Below are 14,726 nucleotides of genomic sequence, written 5' to 3' on the forward strand. Positions count from 1 at the left end.
GACAAAAGCAAAATAGTTTTTTGACCAAACGATATATTTGAGTTGATGCGACTTACATTGATAAATCCTGAAAGAAGATTCACCAATTATTCTTAAGCAATCATGGAGCGCTTCAAACGAAGTTAAATGCAACGTTGACATTGATGTCCTCTTTCATGGATCCTTTTTTATTATATATGTAAAAATTGGACAGAGAGATTGAATGTCTGATTGCTATCTTATTAGCTGCTATTCCCACTAAGTTCATTAACACTGAGCTTGTTCTACTATATAGTTTAAATTAATGTAAGCCAGAGTAGAGGATGAACACAGAGAGATGTTTAGTTGCAAATGTAAAGGTGGTTCGGGGGGAAAGGATAAAATTGTTTATCAAACTCCAAGGGCAACTCTGTTATACCCCAATTTTGGTCGTATATAAAACAGAGTCAAAAGAACTAGAGAAAAACACATATTCAACCAGAAATTTTCTTTGTATGATACCATTAAACCATATGGCGAAACTCTTGTCGGATGACAAAACATTAATACTAAAACACGAGATTGAAAAAGTTATGGAAATACATTCGAGGTTATCAAGTTTAAATTTTTAGATACATATTTAAGCCTTGCTTAATTCATCACTAATGTTTAACGATTTTTGAAACTAAAGGTTCCATTTTTATAGAACTAGATGAAAACATTTAGAGTTGAAGGCTTGGCTAGTTTTAGAAGCATTTAAAAAAATAAAATGAAGATCATGTTTTACACCTAGTCTCATTATTGAGAATGCCATTGCAAAAATATTTGTGTATTGTTAAATGATCAGATTGTGTAATTGATGGTTTTTAAAATGGTATTTTGGCTGATCAATTCCAACTATTCTATACATTGTAAGCCTCAATTTGTGCTATATGCTTTAAAGTATTCTCCTGGTGATTTATCAAGGTAGGCAACAGACATTGGTGAAAGGGCGTATATTGAATATGCCCAACCCAAGCTAAAATGTTTAACTTGGATGTTGTCTTCAAGATACGTGGTAATAATTTAAGGTCTTTGAAATTGACCATCATGTATTCAACCTTTTGTAATATAAAATATTTATTGCAATGACTACTAATTTACCTCTTTGAGCTTTCAGAACCAATTGGGAGTTTAACAACTATTGCAATGAATATTAATTTACTGAATGACAACTTGATAGAGATTTGGTTTGAAGGATTCTCCTTTTCTCTCCTCCCACACATCCACGCATCACAAACTAGAAGAATTGGTTTGGATTCCTTGATACTTCAAATATAGCTCCTTTATTTAGTATTGGCAATGCCAATAAAAGTTTGTGTTTGGAAGAGACATGGACCGGTTAGTCTTAGCATATAGTCATGACCTGCATTTTATCTTATCTTGATAGGCAAATATACTACTTTTATCTTGATAGTCATATATATATTAGTGAGTTTTTGATTGATTGTTTGACAAAGGAAGGATGACAAGAAGGAACTTTCCCCGATTTTCCCATGGGATGCTGTCCAAGAAAAGGCTACTCACATTTGGAAGGTACTATTTACTCCAAATTATGTTTGTAAGCCAAGTATCATTGCCTACCACTTTGATTGAATCAAATATTTCAGGTCTTACCCAAATCTCCTTAATTTTGAGTTATGCCAAATGATTGTCTCTTAATATTTACTATAATAAATTTTGCTTTCTTTCCAAAGTCTTGCCTACCACTTTGATTGAATCAAATATTTCAGGTCTTACCCAAATCTCCTTAATTTTGAGTTATGCCAAATGATTGTCTCTTAATATTTACTATAATAAATTTTGCTTTCTTTCCAAAGTCTTGATATTTTTATGAATGTCAAAATGTAGAACAAACATGAAGAATGTATAAAAAAGCCTTTAATATAATTTTTCTATACACCTTTGATTGAGCATAGCAAGGGTAAAAAAAAGGAAAGAAGACAGCAGCTATTCTCTCTCACACCCAATCTAAATTTTCTATACACCTTTGATTGAGCATAGGAAGGGTACCAAAAAAAGAAGAAAGAAGTCATCAGCTATTATCTCTCTCACCCAACATATACCCTCTTGATGGTTTGGATATTTTGAAGATGTGATTAAGGGAGTTTGCTGGTTTGGAAATTCTGAAGATGTGATGAAGAGAGTTTGAATATGTAGTATTATGGTTGCTTTTGGAGATTTCTAAATTTGGGTGGCATTCACTTACATTGATCAATGATTGATATGCATTAGCTTGTAGAGAAAATTAATGATGAATGGGCAAGATTGATGGAAGTCGATAGATGATTAAGACTTTCGTAATTTGAATGAAGGATGAGATGCAAAGTAAAAATTTGATCTTTTGTGATGAGGTGGATGAATGAATATTTGTATTTTATTTTTTAAATGAGATGTTCATGGTCATGTTAGCCTTTTTTTGGTCATTAATAAGTTTATATTTTATTAATAATAGAAATCATAGGTACAATTCAGAAATTTAAAAGCGAATTAATTAGGCACCACAAACATGTCCATCCCCCTACCACCACCCTGCCTACACCACATACCCTTCACTGGTTGACATTCTTTAAACTTTGCCACCATTACATCTTTCAAAAGGGCTTCATACAAAAATATGTCATAATTGAAACCCCAGCCAACAACACAACCATAAACCCAATCTACTCGAACCCTAGAAGATACAAACATCATTACATAAACCCAATCTACTCGAACCCTACAACCATAAACCCAATCTACTTGAACCCTAGAAGATACAAACATCACTACATAAACCTTTTAAAACTAGAGACATACATAATGCAGAGCATACCGTGACCGAAAATACACCGTTTTGTGGACAAAAAATAGAAAAAACAGGTACCCATGTCCATAGCACCACACATTCAAGAACTAGGGTGTGGACAAAAAATAGAAAAAACAGGTACCCATGTCCATAGCACCACACATTCAAGAACTAGGGTGTACTTGGAGCAATATGACTTGACCCTTCCCCTGCACAACTCCAACCACCTCCTCCTGTATCATCTTCAATGCAAATGTTCTCTTTCTTGGCCAACTTTGTCCTTCGCTTACTCATCATTGATTGCTTGCCCTTACCCTTGACATTCTTTTTTGCAACAACACCAATTGCAGGGCCCCAAAATTCCAACTCTTTCTCCCTCAAATAAAGCTTGAGAGAATCCCATCCAATGGCGAATTATGCTTTGCGTTCATCCCTGTTCAACCCAAAAGGCCAGCGGATGAAAGCGACCATTTCTCTCAATTCACGAAATTCATCTATTTTCAAGCTCTTCTCTAGCATCAAAACCAGCCCCATGCATAGCCATATCTAGAAGCTCCATCAACCTGCAAAGCCAGTCATCCTCCACACATTGCCACATGATTTGGACCAAAATGTTCTTATGCTCCCCCATTTCCAAGCCCTAGGCCAAAACCATAATCATCACGTCCACATTTGTTTTGTATTTATGCATTGTCTTGAGGAAGCCCTTCCCCAATAGAAGTTCCATTATTTGGATGAAGGTATCATCACATAACTTGAAAATGCATTTGTCTCTTGGCCAAGACGTCACCCACAAATGCCAACTACTGCCTTGTCATGTACAAAGTGAAAGTAGCCTCTATACTTGTTAGCACCTCACAACAACTTGCACCTGATACAACAAAAAATGGGTCCAAGCCCCTATAAATAAATTCTCAACATACCCCCACAATCCATCCATACCAAGTAATAAAACCTATCAATAATACCCTTGTACTTCACCATCCAAATTCTGTAGATTACGAAAATCCTCAACATGAATGTCGTGCACCTCCTCAAATGATGTTGCCCATTTGGACATTACATCAGCCACCTCATTGCCACCCCTTCGCACATGCGAAATAATATAATTCCTAAATACATTTAAATCAATTTTGATTTTGGAAATAAATTTATTTAAACACCATGCATTTGTTTCACTTTTCATGATTGCGCTTGTAATGATTTGAGAGCCCCCTTCTAGATGCAAATTTTGCACACCCAATTTAATCCCCCAATGAATCATCAATAAGGCCACTTGGGCCTCTCCCTCATTGTTTATTCCATGCTCTAGCCTTTTAGCTCCCAGCATCACAATATTCCCCTCCCAATCTCTAATTACAAACCCAACACCATAAACACCCAAATTGCCTTTTGAGGCACCATCAAAATTTGCCTTATACCATCCATGTTGCGACACTTCCCACTTTGCTGTGGGCCTTCTAGAAGAAATTAGATTTACCTGAACAAGCCCATGAACGTGCCTACATTTTATCTTCGACCAACAATTTTGAATGCAATTATCTTCTTTTGTAAAAGCCACCTTCTCCGAGTAAAACTGTGAGACCCCAACACCAACAACTTCTTCAATGGACGCATTGATTCTTTTACAAACTCTATCCACAGGTTCTGACTTGTCCTGAAAAATCCTCCTATTCCTCTCCTTCCAAATTCCCCATATAATTACCGAAAGGAAGATTTTCCAAACACATGAAAAAAACAATTTCCTTTTGCACATAGGCCAACTCATAAACATATCCTTCAAAAGCGTTGGAAATGGCCCCTGCCAAGCCAATTTATGTTGTACCATTTTCCAGCATTGTGTAGCAAAATCATAGTTTAAAAGCAAATGATCCACATTCTCTTCCTCCTTTTCACACAAAACACATATAGAAGGGCCCATAAATCCTAACCTTTTCCTCCTCTCTCCTGTGAGAATCCTACCTTTTATCACCAACCATGCAAATGCTTTTGCCTTGGGAAGACATTCTTTACCTCAACACTGACTAGTTGGCCAATTCTCATCCCTTTCAATAGGGTCAATTAATTGATAGCCAATTTTCACTGAGTAGGCACCATTTTTAGCTCCACACCACACCATTGCATCCTCTCTGTCTAATAGAAAGATTCTTCTGGTCTTGAAAATATTTTCCATTATCTGCTTGTGATTTGAGTCTTGTACACCCTCAATTGATTTCCAAACCCATTCCACTCTCCCATTAATCATTTTGAGTTCCATATAATCTTTGACCTTTGTCCCCCAAAGATCACAAAGAAGCCTTCTAACACTATCCACATCTCTACCATTCCCTAAAATTTCCTTTCCATCCCATGAGTCCAACCAGAAATCAATCGATCTCTCATCATTAATTTGCCAAGTAATATGCTTAGTGATAACCTTCCTACATAAAATAATGATATTCCAAATGGCTGAGCCAGAAGGTGGTTTCAAAATAGTAAGAATCCTCCGATCCTCTTGACTATCCAAATATTTTGCCCTTAAAATTTGTACCCAAAATTGAGTTGGATTCTTGTAAATGGACCATACCAATATGCATCTCCAGGATCCTAGAAATATCAACTTTCTTCAGCACGTGAGTATAAAAAAAGTAAATTTCAGATTTTCTCCAATTGATCAATTGGCCAGAATACTTACTATAGTTATCAAGAGTTCGTTTCATGACCCGAGCCTCTTGTAAAGAAGCCTCACCAAGAAGAAGAGTATCATCAACAAATTGTAGATGTGAAATGACTCTTACCCCATGAGCCACATTGATACCATTCCACAAGCTATCATTCCTCCACTTTGTAATCAACAAACCTAGAGCTTCAACCATAATAATGAAAAGAAATGGGGATATTGGGTCTCCTTGTCTCAGTCCTTGAGAAGATTAAAAAAAAATCTTGTGGACTACCATTGACCAAAATAGAGAATCTTGGAGTACACACACAACTTTTGACCCAATCAATCCACACTTGACAGAAACCAAACTTTTGCAGAACCTTAAATAAGAAATCCCATCTTCACAATAATCCTATCTGTGCCTGCAACTTTAATTGAATGTATGGCTTCATGTTCGATGATGATACCTTCCACAATAGACCTATTAGGTGAAAAATCACTTTGCTCCTTTGAAATGATTGTGTCCAAAGTTCTTATGAGCCTGTTTTCAATAACTTTAGAGATAATTTTGTAAACTGTGTTGCACAACGATAGAGGTCTAAAATCATCAAAAGACACAACATTGCTCTTCTTGGGAATGAGAGAAATAAAAGTGTTGTTGAAATCCTTTAACATAAAACCACTAGCTTGAGACTCCACCACCAACCTTATATCTTCATAAAAAAGACTCCAAAACTTTTGAAAAAATGCCATTGGAAAGCCATTTGGACCCAAAGCTTTTTCCCCTCCCAAGTCAAAAAGGGCTTTCTTTACCTCCTCCATTGAAATAGCTTCCATTAACTATTCATTCTGAGCAATCATTATGCAATTTGGAATGACATCCAAAATCTCACCGTCAACCACAATTTGAGGGTCTTCATCAGTCAACAGACTTTGAAAGTAGCTGACTGTAGTATCTTGAATGCCTTTCTGGTCTGTTACCTCAACTCCATTTTGATTTTGAATAGAAAAAATCTTGTTGCAAGACCTTCTCACCTTAACTGAGTTGTGAATTTTTTTTTGTATTTTTGTCACCATCCCTCAGCCACGTTTCATGAGACTTCTATCTCCAAAACACTTTCTCCCTGGCCAAAATATTCATATAATCATGATGAAGCCACTTCTCTGCCTCAAAGTCCTCGGTAGACATACCTTCTTGAATCACACGCTTATGAAGATTTTCAAGTTTTCTTTCTAAAAGAATTTTTTTTGTGAAAATGTTTTTAAACTTTTCCCTATTCCATTTCTTCAGACACTCCTTGAGGTATTGTAGCTTCTTGAAAAAAACAAAAAGCATGATTTCCATGCTACATTGGAGCATTCTTCCGCCATTCTTCAACACATTCTCGAAAACCATCATCTCTGAACCACATCATTTCAAATTTGAAAGGACATCTAGATGGGGCAAAATCATCTTGAATGATGAGAGTAATCAGATAATGATCAGACCCATGTAAAGGTAGAATATCAACTTCAGTAATTCAAGGCCGTTCCACCCAATCACCAACCAAGAAGAAATGATCAATCTTTTCAACAATGTTACAAAATCCATCTCTTCTACTGGTCTAGGTGAAAGCACTTGTTTTGAATTTGTCTTCAACCAACCCCCTATCCATTAAAAAATCACTAAAATCTTGTTGAACATGACTAAACCATTTGGATCCTCCCCTTTTTTCTTTAGGGGATAAAGTAGCATTGAAATCACCACCCAGAATGCACACCTCATTCCCCAGATTAGAAAGTATTCTAGCTAACAAAGTCCATATATTCCTTTTACAAATCATACCATTTGGACCATATACATTGAAAAGTTCAAAAGAACAATGCAGAGCTTTTGAAAAGACTTTTACCCACTGCCAATATTTCTCCTGTTTGACTAGTACAACATCAGTTGTGGATCCATTCCAAAAAATACCAAAAGCACCCTCTGCCTCCATAAAAAAACTTCCCCACATCTGGAACCCACCTTTGAAGTACTTAATATCATCTACTTTTAACTTTGTTTCCTACATTAAGAGTGTAAAGTGGAAAATTGGATCCTAGTAACTCCCCACCTAGGAGAGAGAAAGGAAGCCACTAGGATGATTTTCACTTGGAAAGGACTTTACATTCAAAAGAGGGGTTGAATCCACTAGATCTAAATCTAAGAGAGACAAGGATCTGAATACTAAGTGGATTGCAAGTGGTTGATGTGTGATTTACCCTCTTTTGTAAATGAGAAAGTTGACTTGTTGATTATGTGGAAAAGAGAGAGGAAATGAGTGAAATGAGATGCTACCAGTTCGGGATCGCGCTGTAACTTCGGATCTAAGCTAATTAAACTGACGCGGATCTGCCTTGCAAATTTGGAGAAAAGCCGTCGGGACCGTGGCGGGAATGCACATGGTCCACCACAAAATCCGCAAAATGAAAAGGGTTCTTTCGTCTCTGCAAATGAAGCCCAAACCTGCAATTACAGCCGCACACCTGCAACCTACACACAAAAAAGAGAAGAAAGGGGGGTTGTGGATAAGGGTTTGCCTTAGTCAAACCCCGGTTGAGGAATCAACCTAGAAAGAAAGTAATTGCAAATGCTTGAATGTAAACAATGGAGATGTATACCTTGTGGATCTGCAACTTGTTGATGCTGATTGCTTTCCTTCTTGAATGTAATCACAAATGTTGCATGAAATGGCATGTAACATGACAAAACCCTAACACACACATGCTTGCAAATGAATGTTGTAATGTTGTTCCAATGGATGAATGAAGAAGACTTGAATGCTTGATGATGACCTTGAAATATTGTATCTTCTCCCTATGCTCTCTATCCGTCTATGCGCTATCCATCCGTTCTCCTCAAATGAGGGTATTGAATTCCCTTTTATACATGCCTCGAGGATTAACTTTCAACCACCGAAGGCTGACAAAGTGGAATAACAAACCCCAAAGACAAGAAGTGCATAGGAGATTAGGGAACCCACAAACAGGACCACCCTAGGAGGTGGGGTCAAGGGCCAAGGTGAGGACCCAAAATGTGGTTAAAATTGTAGGGGTCGCAATTTTATGACACTACATTTAGCCTCCACTTTAGCGGGAGTATGGCTTACGCGACTACTGTCATTAAAGTAGAAGATAAGAGAGATGAAGGTGGGAGATGTGGAGCAAAAACCACAAGGAGTATAAGACATCACTGCTATTGAGGAGCAAAAAGTCCCCAAATCTTAGGGTCTTAACTCACGCCAACATATGCAAGAGCACACAAAACAAAAAGGCACAAGATACACAAAACAAAGACAAAGAGCAAAAAGACACACGACAAGAACAAGACACAAGACGACAAACTAACTAGCTGAAGAGATCTCGAGCTCATATGTCTCAACAACTAATAAGGACATAAAGACCAATGCCATCACATAAACACAAGTGACCATGTAAAAGAGAAAAGCTAACATCATCCATGAACTATCAATAGTAAAACTATGAGTTCATGAGGGGAAGAAGAGAGAGAACATGAATACACACTTTGGTGATCCATGAGAAGAAAAGCGAAGAAGAAAGAAACCATAGACGTCTCACCCCTAAAGCCTGCCTAGGTGATCCATGGAGAGAAGGACAGGAAATCTCACCCTTAGAGCTTGCCTAGGTGATCCATGTAGAGAGAGAGAGAGAGAGAGAGAGAGAGAACTCTGTTAGTTCCACTCAACCGCATTCGCATGTGTGCAAGTGAGGTTCAAAGCGCCTCATAGGAGTCTATGCTCGAGTACGCTACAACCTATATAGAATGTATAGTACAAGTGTCAAGAAAGGTGTGCTATCTCTCTCTAAGAGACCATGCTCTAGTTCCAAGAATAATCACCTCGCATAAGAGAAAAGTGGCGTCATCTCGCTCCAAGAGACCGTGCTCTAGTTTTGAGAATGGCCCATTGTACAAGAAAAAAAAGTGATGACATCTTGCTCGAAGAGGTTTCACCCTAGTTCCAAGAATGTCTCATCGTACAAGACAAGAAGAAGTGAAGACATCTCGCTCTAAGAGACTGTGCTCTAGTTTCGAGAATGACCCATTGTACAAAAATTGATGACATCTTGCTCTAAGAGGTTTCTCTCTGGTTCCAAGAATGTCCCACTGTTCAATGCATGAGATAAGTATAGTACAAAGGAGTAGTGTGGGTGCCCCCCCTTAATATGTCAACATAGTTTAATGTTGATATCTTAAGGAAAGAAGAACAAGGATACCTACTTCATCACAAAGAAGATATCCGCCATGCAACAATGTCATAAATCCAAGCAATAGAGGGAATACTCTTCAAGCAAGGATAAGATAGTTGAAAAGAGATATCTTGTTGTAGGTATAAAGGTGATCCTTGGAGGAGAGATATTTGTTCAAAAGACATCTACCCCCAAGAGGAGTTGTCTTAGACAAATGTAACATCTTCTAGAACAAGAAAAGGAAAGAACAAGAATGCAATCCTTCCTCCTATTTCTAGGTGAAAGGGATTCTTGATGAGGGATGAATCACGTTTAGTCCCTAGAGGGATGGTTGGATTTATCATAAATGTACATTACCAAGTGTAAAAGAGGTCATAGTCAAGGATTAACACTTCTTGTATAAGAGATAATCCTTAAGCCAATAACCAAAAATCCTGCATGAGGAATAACATCAAGTAATATAACTCACACCATCCACTTGATAGGGCAAAGTGGATCCCTAGAGAAAGAGAGAGAGAAGCATCATTGGCCCCCAAGCTAATGGGACAATGAGAAGAGCTTACACAATCTACTAGAGAGAGATTAAACATAAGCAAAATGTGTAATGAACTTACACGAACACATGCAAGGAAAGACATTAGTAAATGCAAAATACACATCTCAAGAAGTGGAAATCTTTGAAAAGAAGAGAGAAAAAGCATCATATATTCCCCAAGGGGGATTAGTCATAAAAGCATACCATTGTAAGAAATGATAATCACATATGAACCATGCAACCCCTAAAGGAAATAATGATACAAGGGAAAGGAGTGAAAATCCTTGCCCCACAAGTGAGGAGAACAAGGAGAAATATTACACATTTTGTGATGGTGATTAGTTTCAAGTGATATGCCATCCTAGTGGAACAAATACTCTCAAGGAAAGGAGACATACCTCCCAAGAGATCATTCCTTGGTAAGGGGCATATCATATTTGTGACTAATCGAAACCATAGAAGATGTAATATTTCCAAGAGAATGAAGGAAATAGAAGAAGTGCAGTACTCATTAAAGATGCCCCTCTCCAAGCAAAGAGGAAAACCAAAGATCAATTATATGCTCACATAGGAATAACCCTATGCAAGAAAAGAGATCTAATAATAAATAATGCACAAAGATAGAGATAAATGAATAGAAAAAAGATAAAAAGGACCTCATGTTGCTTCCCCAAAGTATGTTAAAGTGAAATAATACCACCACTAATGATAAAGAGCCCTCGTTAAATGGTCTAATCATGCCATAGGGTAACGAGCAACATAAAGGGAAAAGAAGTGCTAAGGCATGACGTTTTTAACAAGAAATGTAGCTAGATCTTCTGTGAGACAAATGTGTGCAAGATCATATTGTAGTTGAACAAATTTCTTAAATGCATAACATTTTCCAATAGAATGTGAATATAAACCATGGAAAATGCAATATTCAATACCCTTCACTTGCTTAAGATTTTTGTTTTTATTTTGAGAAGGAAAGGAAATGTTCTTTTCATATTTCAACCTCCAATAGATTCTTGCAGCTAATCTGTCAGGATGGTAAATATCATCTTCCCATGAAGAAGAAGGTTTGTTAGAAGAAGGAGTTTCATTAACCATAATTCTAATTTTGCCAGTATTTATGCCATCTTGAATAGATTTTTGAATATCAGGGCAATCATCAGTATTATGGTCATGGGTTTGATGAAATGAACAAAAAGGATGATTTAAAGAAGAAGCATTCTTGCGGGCTCTCTTGATTTGTTGTTTTTGAAGGTAATATTGAAAGTTTTGAAGTCTAAGGAATTCGTTCATAAAAAGAATGGTACCACTTCCTAGGCCTCTTGTAGTAGTTTGTGTAGGAGGGTTTATAGGGACACAAATTCCATGCTCAAATTTCCCAATTCATTGTCCTTTAAAACCTTGTTTTGTAATTATATGAAATCCACGACTATAAGAGTGTTGAAATTGACTAGATGGATGAACGAGATCACGAATTTCTTTAAAATCTGATGTGTAAGGAGACAAAAAAGGATTTGTAGATGAAGGAGGAGTATCATGTGAAATGAGAATCTCTTTGCCTTTATCAAGCTTATCCTTGTTGGAAGATTGGGGAAGAATATTCTCATCATCTAAAAGCTCATTTTTTAGTGATTTCTATGCAAGGAGAAAGGTCATGAATAAAATGCATGACATTATCCTCCCTACATAGACTTTGATATTGAAGATAGGTCCTAGTAGAATAAGGAGGATCTAAAGATGTAAGAATGTTGATGTTTTCATATTTCCCCTCTTGCTCAAGGGTATGTGTAGAAGAAGAAGATGGATCCACATTACTTTCCAATTCTTTCTCTCTTGTAGAAAGATCATTGGGTAAAGCATTAGATCTCATGTCTTTTACACAAGATACCCTATAAGAGGTACAAGGGTTAGGATCTCTAGGTTTAGGATCTACATCACCATAATGGAATAAATGATACATGAAAGCTTTGAGATCTAATAATTTGGAAATCCTAACAACACAATATGACCAAGTGCTATGGAAAAAGAGAAGCAACAGGAAATGGAAGAAACCCTTATCCGACACATGATAAATATATGCAAAAATTAATGTAATCACATGTGAAAGAGCAAGTAAATCCAATTTATTAATTGCCATTTAAAAGTCTCTTAAGTGAAATCTGAATTTGTTGGAAAAGCACATCTAAAATTAGGACCTTTTTATGAAAATTATTTTGAAGATGTGAATTTGATGAATTTTGAATTTGTGTATGACCTTAGAGAGTGTTAAAATTGATAAAGTACGCTGATTTTTTGGATATGAGTAGAAAAACACAGTCAATTCTGTCTCTCAAAATTTCAAGAAAAAAGCCAAGGACCGTGGTAGGAATGCACACGGTCCAACCAACTTTTTTTGAAATTTTTTATGGATGATAGAGATTACGATTTTAAGGCGGAATCCAAAAAAAAAACCGATTTGGAGCTGTCTAGATCGGTCAAAATTGCAATCAAAGGTTGAAATTGAAAAGATCTTAAAAATTAAGGTTTTACGGTTTAACCACTGAATTTTCAGAATAAAAAGACAGATTTGAATTGCAACTTTGAAATAGAAATCAAATATGAAACAAGCAATTGCAATTTTTCACTTAACAAGCTTAATTTTCTCAACATTAAAAATTGGGGTTTTTATGCAATTAACCTCTAAAATGTGCAAATAGATCAAACTTGAAAATGAAAATTTGAAATTCAAATTGCAATTAATCAAATCTAAGAATGAGAAATCAAAATTAATGTGTAAGATGTCAAGTTCACCAAAATGTAAAGTGGAAAATTAGATCCTAGTGAGTCCCCACCTAGGAGAGAGAAAGGAAGCCACTAGGATGATTTTCACTTGGAAAGGACTTTGTATTCAAAAGAGGGGTTGAATCCACTAGATCCAAATCCAAGAGAGACAAGGATCTAAATACTAAGTGGATTGCAAGTGGTTGATGTGTGATTTACCCTCTTTTGTAAATGGGAAAGTTGACTTGCTGATTATGTGGAAAAGAGAGAGGAAATGAGTGAAATGAGATGCTACTAGTTTGGAATCGCACTGTAACTTCAGATCTGAGCAAATTAAACTGACGAGGATTTGTCCTACAAATTTGGAGAAAAGTCATCGGAACCATGGCGGGAATGTACATGGTCCACCACAAAATCCGTGAAACGAAAAGGGTTCTTTTGTCTTTGCAAATGAAGCCCAAACCCGCAATTACAGCTACGCACCTGCAACCTACACACATAAAAAAAGAATAAAGGGGGGTTGTGGATAGGGGTTTGCCTTAGTGAAACCCCAGTTGATGAATCAACCTAGAAAGAAAGTAATTGCAAATGCTTGAATGTAAACAATGGAGATGTATACCTTATAGATCTGCAACTTGTTGATGATGATTGCTTTGCTTCTTGAATGTAATCACAAATGTTGCATGAAATGGCATGTAACATGACAAAACCCTAACACACACACATGCTTGCAAATGAATGTTGTAACGTTGCTCTAATGGATGAATGAAGAAGACTTGAATGCTTGATGATGACCTTGAAATCTTGTATCTTCTCCCTATGTTCTCTATCCGTCTATTCACTATCCATCCATTCTCCTTGAATGAGGGTATTGAATTCCCTTTTATACATGCCTCAAGGATTAAATTTCAACCACCTAAGGCTGACAAAGCGGAATAACAAATCCCAAAGACAAGAAGCTTATAGGAGATCGAGAAACCCACAAATAGGACCACCCTAGGAGCTGGGGAAAGGGGCGCCACGCCCCTGTCCTACCCTATTTTGGGGCCCAGACAGGGTCTAGAGAAAGAACAAGACATGAAGGAGGAAGGGAGAAGGGTTAGAAATGCAAAAATAGGTCTCGGTTAAGGAAGGAGATGCCATCACCAAGGTGAGGACCCAAAATATGGTTAAAATTGCAGGGGTCACAATTTTATGACACTACAAAGAGAATATCTAGCCACACCTGATCAAGACATATTTTTGATCAGTCACCATTTATCAGGGGCATTGCAACCCTTGACATTCCACGAAAGGAGCTTCATTGCCTCTTATAAAAGGCATAGGCTTTTCTTGATCTCAGTTTGGTTTGTCCTTTTGCACTTCCATCTATTTCCAAATAGAATCTATTGGACTTAGGACCTTTGGATTTATTCTCTCCATTTTTTTGGTTTACCTTGTCCAGATTTAGTCCGATTGAGAGATCGAGTCTCATGCATACCAATAGTAGCCCGAACACCTAAATCACCCAAATCATTAACATCCTTCTCTATACCAGGAGAATCAGGATCATCTCTTTTAGGTGACTCCAAATCTTTGGAGTCATCGTCATTTAAATTTAATGTGTGGATTAGGGAGATTTGAATATCCTTGAAGATACCATCATCAGATAGGTCAACACCAGCTCCCTCATCCAATTTTTTATATATGTTGTTAGGTGCAATTGGGTTCATAACCATGGGATTCATACTTCTGCTCTAGAATTTTATACCCTTCACTGATATGGACTACATTCCCACAACTCA

The sequence above is a fragment of the Cryptomeria japonica genome, chromosome 9 (genome assembly GCF_030272615.1).
Source record: "Cryptomeria japonica chromosome 9, Sugi_1.0, whole genome shotgun sequence".
NCBI lineage: Eukaryota > Viridiplantae > Streptophyta > Pinopsida > Cupressales > Cupressaceae > Cryptomeria > Cryptomeria japonica.